This window comes from Onychomys torridus, chromosome 3 (assembly GCF_903995425.1).
Source record: "Onychomys torridus chromosome 3, mOncTor1.1, whole genome shotgun sequence".
Taxonomy (NCBI): Eukaryota; Metazoa; Chordata; class Mammalia; order Rodentia; family Cricetidae; genus Onychomys; species Onychomys torridus.
This window is the reverse complement of record NC_050445.1, coordinates 93,342,416-93,357,594: the sequence shown is the minus strand read 5'-3', so window position 1 is coordinate 93,357,594 and position 15,179 is coordinate 93,342,416.

Here is a 15,179-nt window from a genome sequence, read left to right as displayed (position 1 = left end):
AACCCTAAAAATTCCAGTATTCTCTTCTTTGTAGTCTACCAGGCTGTATAGTTAGAGAAGACAAAATGAAAGAACACCACTTCTCTGAGCCTCTGAAGATGTGGGCGATTCTGGAGAAAGCAAACCTGCTAACTCAAAGGAGAAGAGGGGATTTTCAGAGAAGTCACAGCCTTGCCTGTGTTATTGTCTTTCATGCTCTCCTGAGCATGATTGATAAGGCCTGTCTACCATTCTCCAGGGGCATGGAGTCAGAGTGAAAAGAAACTGTGGAATTTGAATCCTCTTATTCAAAGAAACCATAAAATCAATGGTTTTTCTTACTGCTTTGTGGCCACAGCACCAGCTTGCAGTAGACCAGTATGCCTGCATGGGGAGGTAATGGAATGGGTTTTTTCAAATAGTAGCTGTTAGGAAGAGTAGGGTGTAGGCTAGTTAGGAGAATTATCAAATCACAGCCTAATATGGGAGAAGCAAACCTCCAAGTCTGAGAAAGAGCTTTGCTAATAAAGACAACCATTATGTATGTCAGGACAGAAGTTCTTAAGGGAGATACAGACCCTTCCAACCTTTCATTACCAGCATCTCAGGAGAGGTATAGCTTCATACCACAAATAGTAAGATGATGTCTTAAAGGAAGAGGGTATTTTCAATTCCACAGGACAGAGAAAGCATCTGATTCTTAAAGGATTTCAAGGCAAGCTCCATATTCCTTGGCCTAGCCATGAGCTAGAAGTCAGAGGGCACTGATAAAAAGTTTAAATTCCAAGTTCTCTGGAGCTCTTAGCTCGCAGTTGCAAGGGGCACTGGGGGAGGGGGCGGGCTGCAAGGACACCTTATACTTTATCAATACTGTTCCAGGGAGAGCTCCAGGGAGGCATGACCTGATTTGAGAATGAAGAGAGGGGAGTGGAGGGAGGGAGAGGGGGAAGAGAGAGAGAGAGAGAGAGAGAGAGAGAGAGAGAGAGAGAGAGAGAGAGAGAAATAGCAGCTAAGGGTCTATGGTGGGCCTTGGAAAGATATTTTGCAAGCATCCATGCCTTGTCTTTCAGAGTTCCACTGCTTCTGAGTTAAAGACAAGCTTGTATTTTGTGAATGTGAGTGGAAAGTGTACCACAGTTCCTCAAGTTCTCAAGTGAGTTGCCAAACATCAACCTTAACTAGGACATTTGGACTCATGTAAGAGCCAGTTTCAGGACATCCAGAGCTACACAGGGAAACCCCATCTCAAAAAAAAGTTAAAATTTATGTCTGGCATATAAAAACCATTATATAACAGACATTGTTTCCTCATTATACAGGTGATTAAACTAAAGTCTAGAATGCTTGCTTCACTAAGCCTTCAACAGGAACCCAAATGAAATTAGGCTCATAAGTCAATTTCAATTCATAGGAGCAAAACAGGTTTCTTCAATTAATGCATTAATGAATCCATAATGTCAGAAATGGAACCTACAATAATACAAAAGAAAGTAGGAGGCATCGGGATTTCGGAATGTCCTGAGACTTAATTTAAAAGGGAAATGCATTTTGACAGAAATGAGAGGGACAGCCGCTGGTATGACTCCATAGATAAGCAGACAGTGGCCAAATCACATGAGAAATGGCATGTGGCAGTGCCAGGAGGTTTCAGGCTAAGAAGATGATTGATATAGAAAGATTTATACATATTAAAATGATTCTTCATGGAAAGGAAAAAACAGAGAAAAAGCAAACAGAAGTACAGATTACATCATCCAGGAGGACATGTGTTTCATTGTTAAGTGTTTCTTCATAGCAGAGGTTGTAGAATCAAAATGCATCAGGTTGTGGACTTCCAAATGCGCGATCAGGTTCACTGGATGCAGTTTGGAAAGCTTGCATAACCAGTTTGCATGTGATGCTGCCAGTCTGGAGCCTGAACTTAGAGACCCACTGATCTATTGCAATTATTTCCTCACTGCTTCTGTCCAAGATTACTTCCGAAAGACTCACAAAGGGAATTTAATTGTCTCAATCTACCATTTCAGAGAATTGAAAGGGAAATCTTGTCTGAGTATTTGTAACAGCATGAAGCCCATTAAAAGTACAAGTCTCTGAGAGAGGAAATCGGCTTTATTCAAAAAAGCTTTTTAAAGCTTGGGGACACCACGGAAATGACTCTGTGGCAGCATCAATGTCAGACACTCAGTTTTCAATAGAGAGAAAAACAAGAACATTGTGACCTATGCATAGCACCACTGACTCAACTGAATCTCATAAACCAGATTCTTAAGATCACACCCTTCAGTTTGCCCACAAATGAGTGAGATTTTAGTGACTGTTTTTTACAGATGATTTTGGTAGGCTTTTTGTATTAATATCTCAGTGAAAAAAAAGGGATGGGGGTCCAGAAATATGTATGAAACATATGACATTAATAAATCACAGAGGTATTTCCAACACAGGTGTGAACTCAAGCATCTCACCTGTCCATTGGATTAGTTGGCAATCTAAGCATCATCATCCAATATAGTCATAGAACACAAACAGGATGGGGAACGGGATGAACAATTCTACAGTCTTCATTTCCTTTTAAAATTTCTCAGCAACTAAGTAATACCATTAGGCTCACATTTAGAAGTGAAGGAAATGGATGGATTCAGGGCTAATTTAAGATGATGAAATACTGAAATACTTATGCTTAAGAAGAAAAAGAATTTTATTTCTTAGCAAAACCAAGATATGACAGCCTGACAAATGAGTGGGGGAAAATGGATATATGGAGCTGTCCAAATTTGTCACCTTTAAAACTAATCACTCTTAAAAATGCTGAAGGAATATATTTGAGGATGAGGATGATGAGGCAGTATGGCACAACCACATAGATATAAATGATATCCAAAGTCTCCCAATTATGAGTAACTGTCCTGGTAGTGTTCACTGTTTGGAAGGAAACTATTTTAAGAGCTGGTAACAAGTGGGCATGGTGGCTTATATCTATAATCCCAACACTGAAGGGGCTGTGGCATGAGGGTCATAGCTAGTTTGAGGACAGTCTGGGCTTCAGAGTGAGATTCTGTTTAAGACAGACAGACAGACAGACACACAGACACACACACACACACACACACACACACACACACACACACACACAGAATGCAAAGCAATATATTTCCCACTGATGTTTTAGCTAATTTTCTGCATTAATATCTTGATGTAAAAGGAGTTCACAGAAATGTATGCAAAACAATCATTCAAGGTTTATTGAGAAATATCAGTTCTCCACATGTGTCTTGGTTAGGGTTTCTATTGTTGTGAAGAGACACCATGGCCATGGCAGCTCTCATAAAGGAAAACATTTAATTCAGGCTGGCTTACAGTTTCAGAGGTTTCGTCCATTATCTTCATGCAGGCAGACATGGTGCTGGAGAAAGAGCAGAGCATTCTACATCTTAATCTGCAACAGAAAGTGAAATGTGTGTCACACTGGGCATAGCTTGAGCATAGGAGATCTCAAAGCCCATCCCCACAGTGATACACTTCCTCCAACAAGGCCACACCTACTGTAACAGGGCTATATCTACAAATATGCTATTCCCTGGGGTGGGGGAGTGGTATTTTCTTTCAAACCACCACATTCTACTCCCTGGCCCCACAGACATGTAGCCACATCATAATGCAAAATGTATTCAGTCTTACTTCAAAAGTCCCCATAGTCTATAACAGTCTCAAACTTGTTTAAAAGTCTAAAGTTCAAAGTCTCTTCTGAGATTCATGCAACCTCTTAACTATAATTCCCTGTAAAATAAAAATAAAAAAGCAGATCACCTATTTCCAACATATAATGGCACAGAATATACATTATTATTCCAAAACAGGTAAGAGAGCATAGCAAGGAAATACTGGACCAAAGCAAGACCAAAAACCAACTGAACAAAGCATAAACTCTGCATTTCCATATCTAATGTCAAAATGTTCTTCAGATCTCTAACTCCATACAGCTTTGTTTACTGCAACTTACTTCTTTCTGTTGAGCTGATTCTACTCCCTGTTAGCAGTGCTCCTTGGCAGGTATCCCATGGGTCTGGCATCTCCAACATCTTGGGATCTTGAAGGCAATCTAGGCTTTACCTTCACAGCTTCCTGTACTAGCTTCTCAAGGCCTCCATTCAAGGACACCCCTGTCACACATCTGTCCTCAGTGTTTTTCCTTAGTCACAGAGGAAGATTCCATACCCCTTTCTTCTATCCTTGACCCTGAAGCCATAACCATGTGGCTGAAGCAGCCAAGTTCTGCTACTTGCTGGGGCTAGAACATGGCCCCCTCATTAGATTATGTCTTCACCAACTTTCTGCTTTCAGTGGTTACCTTCATTGCCTAAGCTTGGTTGTCTGGAACTTGCTCTATAGACCAGACTAGCCTCAAACTCAGATATCTGCCTACCTCTGTCTCCAGAATGCTGGGATTAAAGGTGTGCAACACAATGCTTAGCTTTGAGTTTTTCTTTAATCTCTTTTTATAAATTGAAAGTTTAGCTGAGTGGGATCTTGCCCTGAGGTCACTACCCCCTTTATTCCATTTCTTAATCTGTTTATCTCCTTGAACACAGGACTTAACTCCATTTTACTTTCTGATGCTACTTTTCTCCTCAAATTAAACATTTTATATTTTTCTTTTAGCAGCTAGCTCTTTTTCATTATAAATATTTATTAGAGTTACCATTAATAACCACATGACAGCATCTGTACTATACTAGGCTGTTTTGAGATTTCCCCTGCCAACAGAATTAATCCAAAACTGTTCACTTTAGCCTCAGGCAAATCTTTCAGACAAAGGCAAAAAGCAGCCACATTCTTCACCAAAATATCACAAGAATGATCTCTAGGCAACATACTAAAATTGTTCTCCTGTGAAACATCTTGAGCCAGTCCAATAGAGTTCAACCCATTGTCAGCACCACTGTTGTGCATGCACCTACTAGTAGGGGCCCATTAAGCCCTGCTTAAAGTGTTCAACTACTCTTCTAATCCAAACTTCTGAAGTCCACAGTCCTCCAAACAAAAGCATAGTCTGGCCTATCACAGTAATACTCCAGTACCACAGTAATCCCTGGTACCAACTTCTGTCTTAGTGTTTCTATTGCTCTGAAGAGACACCATGGCCATAGCAACTCTTATAAAGGAAAACATTTAATTCAGACTGGTTTACAGTTTCAGAGGCTTAGTCCATTATCTTTTTGTTTTTGTTTTTGTTGTTGTTTTGTTTTGTTTTGTTTTGTTTTCAGACAGGGTTTCCCTGTACAGCTTTGTTCCTTTCCTGGATCTTGCTCTGTAGACCAGGCTGGCCTCAAACTCACAGAGATCCACCTGGCTCTGCCTCCTGAGTGCTAGGATTAAAGGCGTGCACCACCACCGCCCAGCCAGGTCCATTACCTTTATGGTGGCCTGGTTCTGACTTTCTTCCATACCTAAGGATATGGTCAGCTCTCTAAGAGGTATAAAGTAACATCTGTACATTTTCATAGAAATAAGAAAACAAGCTATACATAGCAAACTAAGAAAAAGCAGGTTCTCAAAAGAAAAAAAAATCATGTGTAGTTTTAGAAAAACAATTTCCTGTAATCACTACTCTCATGGAAAATTCTTTTTTTAGTTCTTTGAGAATTCTGTACAATATAGTTTGTTCATACTCACCTTCTCCCCATCTTCACCTAAATCCACCTATTTTTCCCTATTCATTCAATTCTGTGTCCTCTTTAAAAAATAAAACTAAAGTCTTATGTGTGCTGCACTAGAGTGTGGTCACCCTACCAGAGGTCATAACCTTAAAGAAAACTGACATTCCCTTTTTCTAGCAGCTATCAATTATCAAGAGCTCTTCGGATGAGACTTTAGGACCACTTTCCTCTCCCTGCTGGGATTTTATCTGTCTTGAGCTTGTGTGGGTTTTGTATATACTGAAAGAGCTAAAAAATAGAGCTACTACATGATCCAGCTATGCAACTCTTGGGTATATGCTCAAAGGACTCCATATCCTACTATAAAAACACCTGCTCATCCATGTTTATTTGTGCTGTATTCACAATAGCCAGGAAATGGAATCAGCCTAGATGTCTCTCAACTGATAAACAGAGAGTCAAAAAATATCGTATATTAATACCCTGCCAAATTCTTAAAAAATATATAAATACAGTTGTTATTTGGTTTATACCTTGAAAAATATAACCAAGAATGAAACATGGATTCAATTTAATTCTTAGCTACTTTGTTCAGCTATGAGCTACTGTCCATATATTGAAAAATACCAGTTACTCACATGTAGAGGAATACAAGATGACATTACCAAGTACAACTTCTCCAACTTTACAGAAAACAGATTTATTTATAGGCTCAGAATAATCCAAACCCAGCTGAGGAATCAAAAAATGCTCATATCAAGATATGCATATGTTGGATCTGCCGCTGTATAGAATCATCTTTGTATTCCTCACAGCATATTGTACAAAAGGCACCTGTCTTTGGAAGAGTTAGCATCATATTATTAGGCAGGTCTCTTCTTATAAATGACAATCTTCTAAATGTCTTAAAATTTCAGTGTATTTTATCTACATAATAACAAAACAGGAATTATTTATATATTTATATTATTATTATATGTCCAGTCCATGGTTGGAAAAACTAAGGTACAAAAAGGTGAATTAATTTTGTTCAAGGCAAAGAGGTTGGCATATGGGAAACAGAAATCTTTATTATGAAACTGTAGACAGCTCTCTATGTCCCTGTTTAGAAATAGAAGTACACCTCCATTATGGATTTTTGAAGATTAGTAAGTTAGTCTTTGGATTAGAGCATGGCCTTTGTAATTGATCAAAATGTATTGGTTACAATTCATAATACAAAATAAACTCTTAAAAATGCATTTTCAGTGTGATACTTTGATGTATCCAACAGTGAATTAAAACATTTTTTAAAAGTAATTCAATGACATTTAGTATTCTCTCACTCTCAGGAAAATGAAGAGTCTCTCAGTTCTTAATAGTCATTTTCATAATTATCTGTTGAAAATGCTGTATATGGATCACACTGAATAATACACACACACACACACACACACACACACACACACACACACACACACAAAGGTGTTAATGCTAGAAACATTTTAAACATATTCTTTCTACTCCATTTGCAGTCTAGACTTTTGAGATCCAAGCTTGAAAACAATATCTGAGATTGTCAAATGGACTTTGGAATGAGCTCCTCCAGGGATGGCAGGTTGCAAGTTGAAGCAAAAGCAATTAGTTACCCATCATGTGGTTATTGATCTTCCTGTCTTTTTTGTTATCAGGACTTTAAAGGCAAGATAAAAGGAGCCACTTCAATATACCACAATTTGGAATTAATATAAATAACATTTGGAACATAAGGGCAGTATTTTTTTTTCTCATTAGATACAGATAGTAAATAGCTGTGACCCCAGCAAAGGGGAAGTTAATTGTCAAATTCAGATGACACCTTTCAATGGGAAGCAATAGAAAAGACCATAGAAGAATGGATGCCACTTGGCACAATTGAGTCAATTAGAAATAATAATAAATGCTCTCTCTCTGTCACTCAATTGTATGCAGGCTTTTAACTGCTGTTTTCTACTAAGGTTTGATAACAAAAATTTTTAGTCAAAGGGCTGCATCTTGTGCATGTGGGGATACAGATTTGCACACATCAGATAAATAGAAATGCCTAATGAGAGGGGAAAAATTCTTAAAAACATAATAGTGTGGCTGGAGAGATGGCTCATCAGTTAAGAATGTATACTGTTCATGTAGAGGACCCCAGCTGGGTTCCTAGCTCCATGTTAGACATCTCACAACTGCCTGTAAATCCAGAACCAGGGAAATACAATGTCTTTGGTCTTCATGGGCACATAGGAATACCCACAGACAGACACATACACTTAAATAAAAGTGATGAAAATACTTACTCAAAAGGAAAAAGCATAATCTATATTTCTAACCTCACGTGAAGTCTCAATCTTTGAGTTAAATATATTCTGAAAGATTGCATAATTAGAAACATGAGGGTTTTTTTTTCTATGCTATCCAGCACGTCTTGCCTTGTCTTTGCAATCATTCCCAAGGACTTTACCTCCCTTAAGCAGCCTAATAATAAATTATCATGCTTAGAAAGAATTGGATTTAGTTACTTGTTCCTGTTGTCTGTCTTCCTATATTTTAAGGACTTTGAAGCATGCATGATGCCTGTTTCCTCCTATCTTCTACCAACTTTTGCACATGGTAAGCACTGCATTTACATTTTTATGGAATGTAATTTATGGAAAAAAAACTATTTAAAAGGGTTTAAAAGCTATGGTTTAATGGAATAAAACCTCACATGAAATATTATCCAAAATATTATCCAAAATGCATAAAACAACTGTCTCTAGTGTGCCCATCCCCACTTAATGTATTTACAACACAACCCCTACAGCCAAGGCTCAAGTAACATCAAGGAAGAATGGGGAGGAAAGGCTGCAGGAGTCTGAGGACCAAGATATTTGTTGTGAGGAGACAGAAAAAATATGCGGACATGAAATGGAGAGTAGATCAGGAAGGAAGCCAGGGGAGGGGAGAAATGAGCAGTGAATATGATCAAAATTTATTGTATAAAATTCTCAAAGAAGTCATGAAAATATATTCTTAAAACAAATATAAGAATTACAGATGTAATATAAAAGAGAAATTAGAGGGCTGGAGAGATAGCTCAGTCAGTATAGTGATCACTTTGCAAACATGAGGATCTGAGTTTGATCCCCAGTACCATTATATACACCCACACTTATAAAGAAAGTTCTGGAAAGGTAAAGTCAAGTGAATCCCTGTGGCTTGCCAGCCAGCCAGTCTAGCTTGATGGGCTCTGGACCATGTGAGAGATTCTGTCTGAAACAAACAAATTGCATGGTTCCTGAGGACTGACAGCTGAGGTTCCACATGAACATATTTGTACACACACATATACATACACACACACAAGCACACACACACACACACACACACACACACATACATATACATATACATATATATATGACATGAATGCACAAATGAACACACAAACATATGAACACAGACATACATGCACATATACATAAAACTTAAAGGTAGTCTTAGTGAAGGATAATACAAACCAAAGATCAGCGAATGAGAAATACATGGGTTTCCTTGGGAGAGAGAATGTTTTCTTGCTTGAATGTGACTTCATGGAAGTAACAATAGAAATGGATGAACATTAACAGAGGGATGTATACTTTAAATACAAGATGAAAAGGGCAGAACTCCAGGAGCCTAACCAGATATGAAATTTGCAGAAATAACAGAAACTTTATTGAGCATAAAATCAAAATTAATGAGGTGGCTGAGAGCACTTCGCACAGGAAGAAAGATTATTTCAAATCAAATTATTTAAGTACTGTAGACTCTATACCGGAATAGAAGGAAGACGTGAGGATTTTTTTTTTTTTTATCTGATGTTGTAAGGTAGGCAGCAGCAGACATTAGTTCATGCTCTCACAAATGCGAAGATGTTGTTATCGAATCTGTTGCTTGGTCTTCCTTTAATCTTCTTCTCTCTTTTCTTCTCATCCATTCATCCCAGGGTTGCACAGATTCAAGGGACTGCTGTCTAAAACCCAATGTCTTCTCTGAAATAGAGTGCCTGAAGTTTCCAGGCTACAGTAACTGTTGTTCTTTCCCTTGGATCTTCCAGATGCTTCATAGTCCCTTCATCTTCACATGACCATACTTTTTTTCTTTGGATGATCCAGTCTTCTTGCTCTTCTTTGTATATTAACAGTTCTTGAATTGACACAGCTCACCCTGTTCTGGTGCTTACAAATGTTTTCTCTTGTTTTCATCATCCTTTTTAACCTTAAGACTTATCATCTAAGACAATTATAGTGCTACCACTTGAAACTTTTCAAATATTTACAGCCTATTTAATAAATTTAGACATCCTAAGTACTTGTAATGGTTTAAAAACTTTGCTTAAGTACAATATACCTAAAAACATCCCTGAGCAATCACGATTGTCTTCTAAAGATAAGAATACTGAAGTTGAGAAATGTTCCATGGCTTTGCCATGATCAAAAAAGGCCAAACATCAGAATCAAGACTTTCAGTTACATCTAACTTCAATGTCCATATTCAAGGGCATGTTCTTCAAGACCCTGGGAATCAATAACTTCCTTTCTTATACTCAGGTCTAATCACCTATTGTATGCACTGTCATTTTATAACAATGGTAAGAATTCAGTCCCATGTTTTGATTGATCTATGCTAATACAATATTCATTAATGAAATTGTGAATATATTCATGTTTTTACTTTATGTGTTGTATATCTTACTCATTTCCATAATTCTTTTGGTGACAGAACAATAGAATGAGGCTTGTAGAGTTTTCTAATAAAAAGAATGTGTAATGTTTAAGTAAATACTCCATTACTTTTTAATTTTATAGTAATTTAATATTTTACTCTCTAGGATTAACACAGAGATTTCTGAGAACAGTGACAAGATATTCATTCAACCTTTCACTGATTCTTCACTGCCTCAGCCTGGAACTATGCAAAGTTGGAAGGAAAACATCTAATCTGGGGCATGAAAGAGTTTACAATCAAGGTTCAAATATGTTCTGGTTATAAGACATGAGTCATCAATGTGCAGTGATTAATGGAGAATAGTAAGTTGGCAGAATCTTACTACAATTTAGAGCACAATGCAAAGAATACATAATACTGAAACATAACGAGTAACATTAATTGCAGTGGTGAAAAATGCTTCCTTTTCCCCCTTGGAATTAGTGGAAGAAGCAGGCTAGGTCAGGAATTTGCAAATTAAATCATGTAAATCTTACACTTTTAACACTTGTTTTTAATATGTTTTGTCGGTTGTTTTTGTTTTAATTTGTGTGGTGCTGAGTATCAAACCCAGGGCCTTACACATAGTATGCAAACATTTTACCACTGACATATATTCTCAGTTCCAAATCTCTCATGCTTTTACTTTAGTTAAAATCCATAACAAGTATACCAAGATTAGCTAGACAACCAAGAACTTCTAAGTAGCAGAAGAGAAGCTTTAGTTCCTGATATTCCTCCTTCTGTGAGGCTGGGATCCCCCTGACAGCTGGTATTATGGGCTTATATCACCCCATCCCATTTTTGTGGTGCTGGGAATTCAACCCAAAGCAAAAACTACAAATGAGCCACACACACAGTTCCTAATACCTTTATGTATGGGTCATCATATTGGTGTTTTTTGGAGGGCATTGCTGGATGGTCAAGGTTGCAGTCTATCATGACCTGGTAGTTTTTTCCAAAAGCTTGACAACATGGAAATTCCCTCCCTCCCCAGTGAAATTTCCTGGTCTTTACCTGTCCTTATGTGGAAAATGTCCATAGGCCTGGAGAACTAACCTTATATGAAAGCTGTCTCTAAGCCAGATGCCTGATTTATCTTTAGCTTGACCCTTGTCACAGATTCCTGCTAGAAGACTCGTGCTATGAGCTCTGCTATAGGACCTGACTGCAACATACTAAGCCCTGTGATAGGAGTGTGCCATTAAATGCAAATTAGGGTTTGTCCTCTGATTCCTCAAGCCTATGTATTCCTTATTCTCTGGAGTAAAGTTGAGCTGTTTCAGTGAAAGCAGTCTCTAAGAGGACTGTCTCCATTCATGCTCATGGGCCGCATACAAAGCTTTCTGTCACTGCTTCTCACCCTTTGCCCTTGTGGATTGGTGGCCAACAGGCTGTGAGCAACACCCACCCCCCAGGTGTTTTTGTTATCTATCTTACACAAACCATACCTATGATGAACAATCTGTGATTTCTATTTTCAGTTTTGATTGTAAAGATGAAAATTTAAAGACATTTGAGATTGTATTCTTCCCCTAAATATTTTGCAGTTAAATTTTCAAATGTACTTTAATATATTTTTACATTTATTTATATTTCTGTATGTGTGTGTGTGTGTGTGTGTGTGTGTGTGTGTGTGTGTTTATACATGCATGCTACAGTGCCCAACTTGAGGTCAGAAGACAACTTATGGGAGTCACTTTTCTCTTTCAATCCATGTGAGTTCTGGGGATGGAACTCAGATTGCCAGCCTTGGTGGCAATCCCCTTTACTCACTAAGCCATTTTGTTAATCCGAAATTATTTTTTGAGCAATTTTCCTTCAGTTGGATCTTTCTAAAACATCACAATTAGTTTCCATGGCAATGCAATTCTTTATTTTCACACAGACATTTCATCAGTTTATATATATATATATATATATATATATATATATATATATATGTATGTATATATGTAATTACATTATATAATTATAATAACAAATCAGCAACTTAAGCATGTTTGGGAACAAATGGCATAACAGACTCCTAGTAAACAGCTCAAATTGTGGGAATAGAAGTAAATGAGACACCATTCTCTTCCTTGGTATTTAAGTTCTAGATATTAAGAACATGAGAACATCTGGAATTGTGTGGGTTTCACAGAAATGATACTTTCTTGAAATTCTGGATTTTGTTCATAGAAGTATTGCACAAATGAGATTTGTTGTTTGTCTTAGCTTGGTTCCCAGGGACTATGCATGATGGAAGAGAGGCAGGCACTGACAAATGTACAAATTAATTAAGTGGAGTCTGCTTAAGAGGGTTCATATAGCTTATGTTTGGTCCCAAGTGGAACCTAGAGGTCTGTTCACGCACTATGACCTTGTCTTTTCCTGGGCTTGTTGCTATAAGTCAAAAGATAATTTTTACACACCAATGAAATTCTTCTGAAATACTCATTATAGAGCCTAGCAGGCTGTGCCAAAGGCCCTGCCATTCCCATAAAATGTAGTTGGTTGAAACTATTTAATTCTAGAATTGAATGTTAACTTTTTCCTGAGGAAACATGAAGAATTGCCTATTCACCCCAGTTTGGAACCCAATGAAGCATCAAAGAAATGATTCCACCCAAGTTCAACTCAACAATCAATGAGTATTAGGCTTACTTACAGGAATATTTTTATCTTACAACAACATAAGTAAAGAGCTTACATGCATATGTATGGTTGACTGAAAAATATCTACATGGCACTAAAGTCCCAACCCACCATTGATGATGGTCTCATGGAAACTGAGTCATGGAATTCTACCTTCAGTTAGCCTCTCTCTGTTCTTATACACTAGCAACTCCCACTACACCTCAAGTTTAGCTACAGGAAGGAAGTAGTGGATGGGGAAATCCCATTTGAGGGCGTCGGGGTCCTTATGCCCCTCTGTTCTGCCATAGAGTGTTAATGGCTCCCTTACTATTTCCACTGATCTAGCTATCACTGTTTTGTTTTACTTACTTCATTGTCATGACTATGGGCCAAAGTTATCTCTCTTCCATGGCAGATGGGGTGGCAATGTTATACTTAGAGAAAATACCCATACTGCATTGCTGCACCCCTTCCTTCTGGCTCATACATCCTTTATGACACCTTTTCTGTGATATGACCTGAGCCTCAGGTATGTGTAGGATTCTTTTCTAATCAATAGAATGTTATATCATATCTGTGGTTCCTTTATTTTCAGTACTTCTCTATAGATAAGGCCAATATAATCAAAGATTTCTTTCGGAATCTGTAACATCCATCCTTAAAGGGACATAGTGTCTGTCCTGTAACTTTAAGACATACATATAATCTGAAATCTACACATTCCTAGAAGTAGTTGCAGATACATCCAGGATGGGGATTACAATTTTTAGAGCAGGTTTGAACAGTGGCAGTCACAGTCTATTTTCCATGAAGTATTTCTTCATGATGTGTCCCCAAAGAGCAGTTTTGATCACTCTTATTCTGTCACATTAGTATATTTAGTTGTCTAAGAACAAGATATAGATTTTAATGACTTTACATATAGTGCCCAATATGTTTCTTGCTTTCAACTCTGAATCCATTCATCAAATCTTTGGGAGATATAAATATCCTGAGAAATTAGTATCTCTTCCTCTTAGGTGTCTTAGGTGATAGTATCTCTGCTTAGTTAGGATGACTATGTATTCAGATAACCAGTTGTGATTCTTGCAGCTTGTGATGAATTCAAAAAGATAAGTATTCCAGCTCACACTGAAAACTGCAGAAAAGCATCTGATGCTGAGTCAAACACATGTTCCTTAGAGCATCTCAAGAGAAAAACTTTATTATTCAGCTCACAAAAGCTAGTGGCAAGTTAAGACATATCTTCCAGGGAAATGAGATAAAGAAAATTACTGTCATCACTGAAAAGAAAAAAAAAATCATTACTGGGTGAATGTCCTTAGTTTAGAGTTATGAAAAATGGCAGTGTGGGGTTGGGAAGATGGCTCAGTCAATATGTTTGCTTAGCAAGCACAAGAACCTGAGTTCAGATCCCCACAGCAGACATAATAAGTTGGGTATGGCACTGTGTGCCTGAAATCCCAGGTGAGCTGTGAGGCTCAGAAGTAGATCCCTGGAAGTTCAGTGACCTGCTAACCTGGCCTTTGTGGCAAAGTTATAGATAATTGAGAGACCCTGACTCAATCAAAAGCTAGTCAACTCCTGAGATTTGTACACACATCTGCCACACATGTGTGTAATTTCCCCCACACAAATGGGTGCAAGCACATACAGCTATACCTACATCCAAACAGATTTTTAAAAATCCCAATGAAGGGATGCTGTCAGATTCACATTCTGAAAGCCTACTCTCAGGGTTTTACCCTGCTGGATAAAAGGAGCCACTGTTTTTGTGTACCTTATCATTCTAGGACCTTTAAAAAAATAAAAGATTCTGTATATTAAAAGATTTGTGTCATAGTGTCTTCCCATGCCTAATGCGGTCGTTATTATCAGTGTTCATATTATCAATGAAATTTCTATAATATTTTATATATGAATAACAACCTCCTCCCCCATATATAGCATTGTGTCCTGAAAGGCTGAAAGACCCCATCACAGATCTGGTTGGTTGGTCATCTTTGCAGACATGAGCTGAAGAAGGCACTCATAGGCAATGCAATTTTACAAGAAACATATGGGCAGAAATTTACAAGGTCCTTGGGGAGGGAGTTCTGCTACCCAGATGGTCGCCAAAATTCCTGATCCCTGCACTTTGCAAATGAGACTGGGAGAGTTAATCAGATTAATATGAATGATGATATG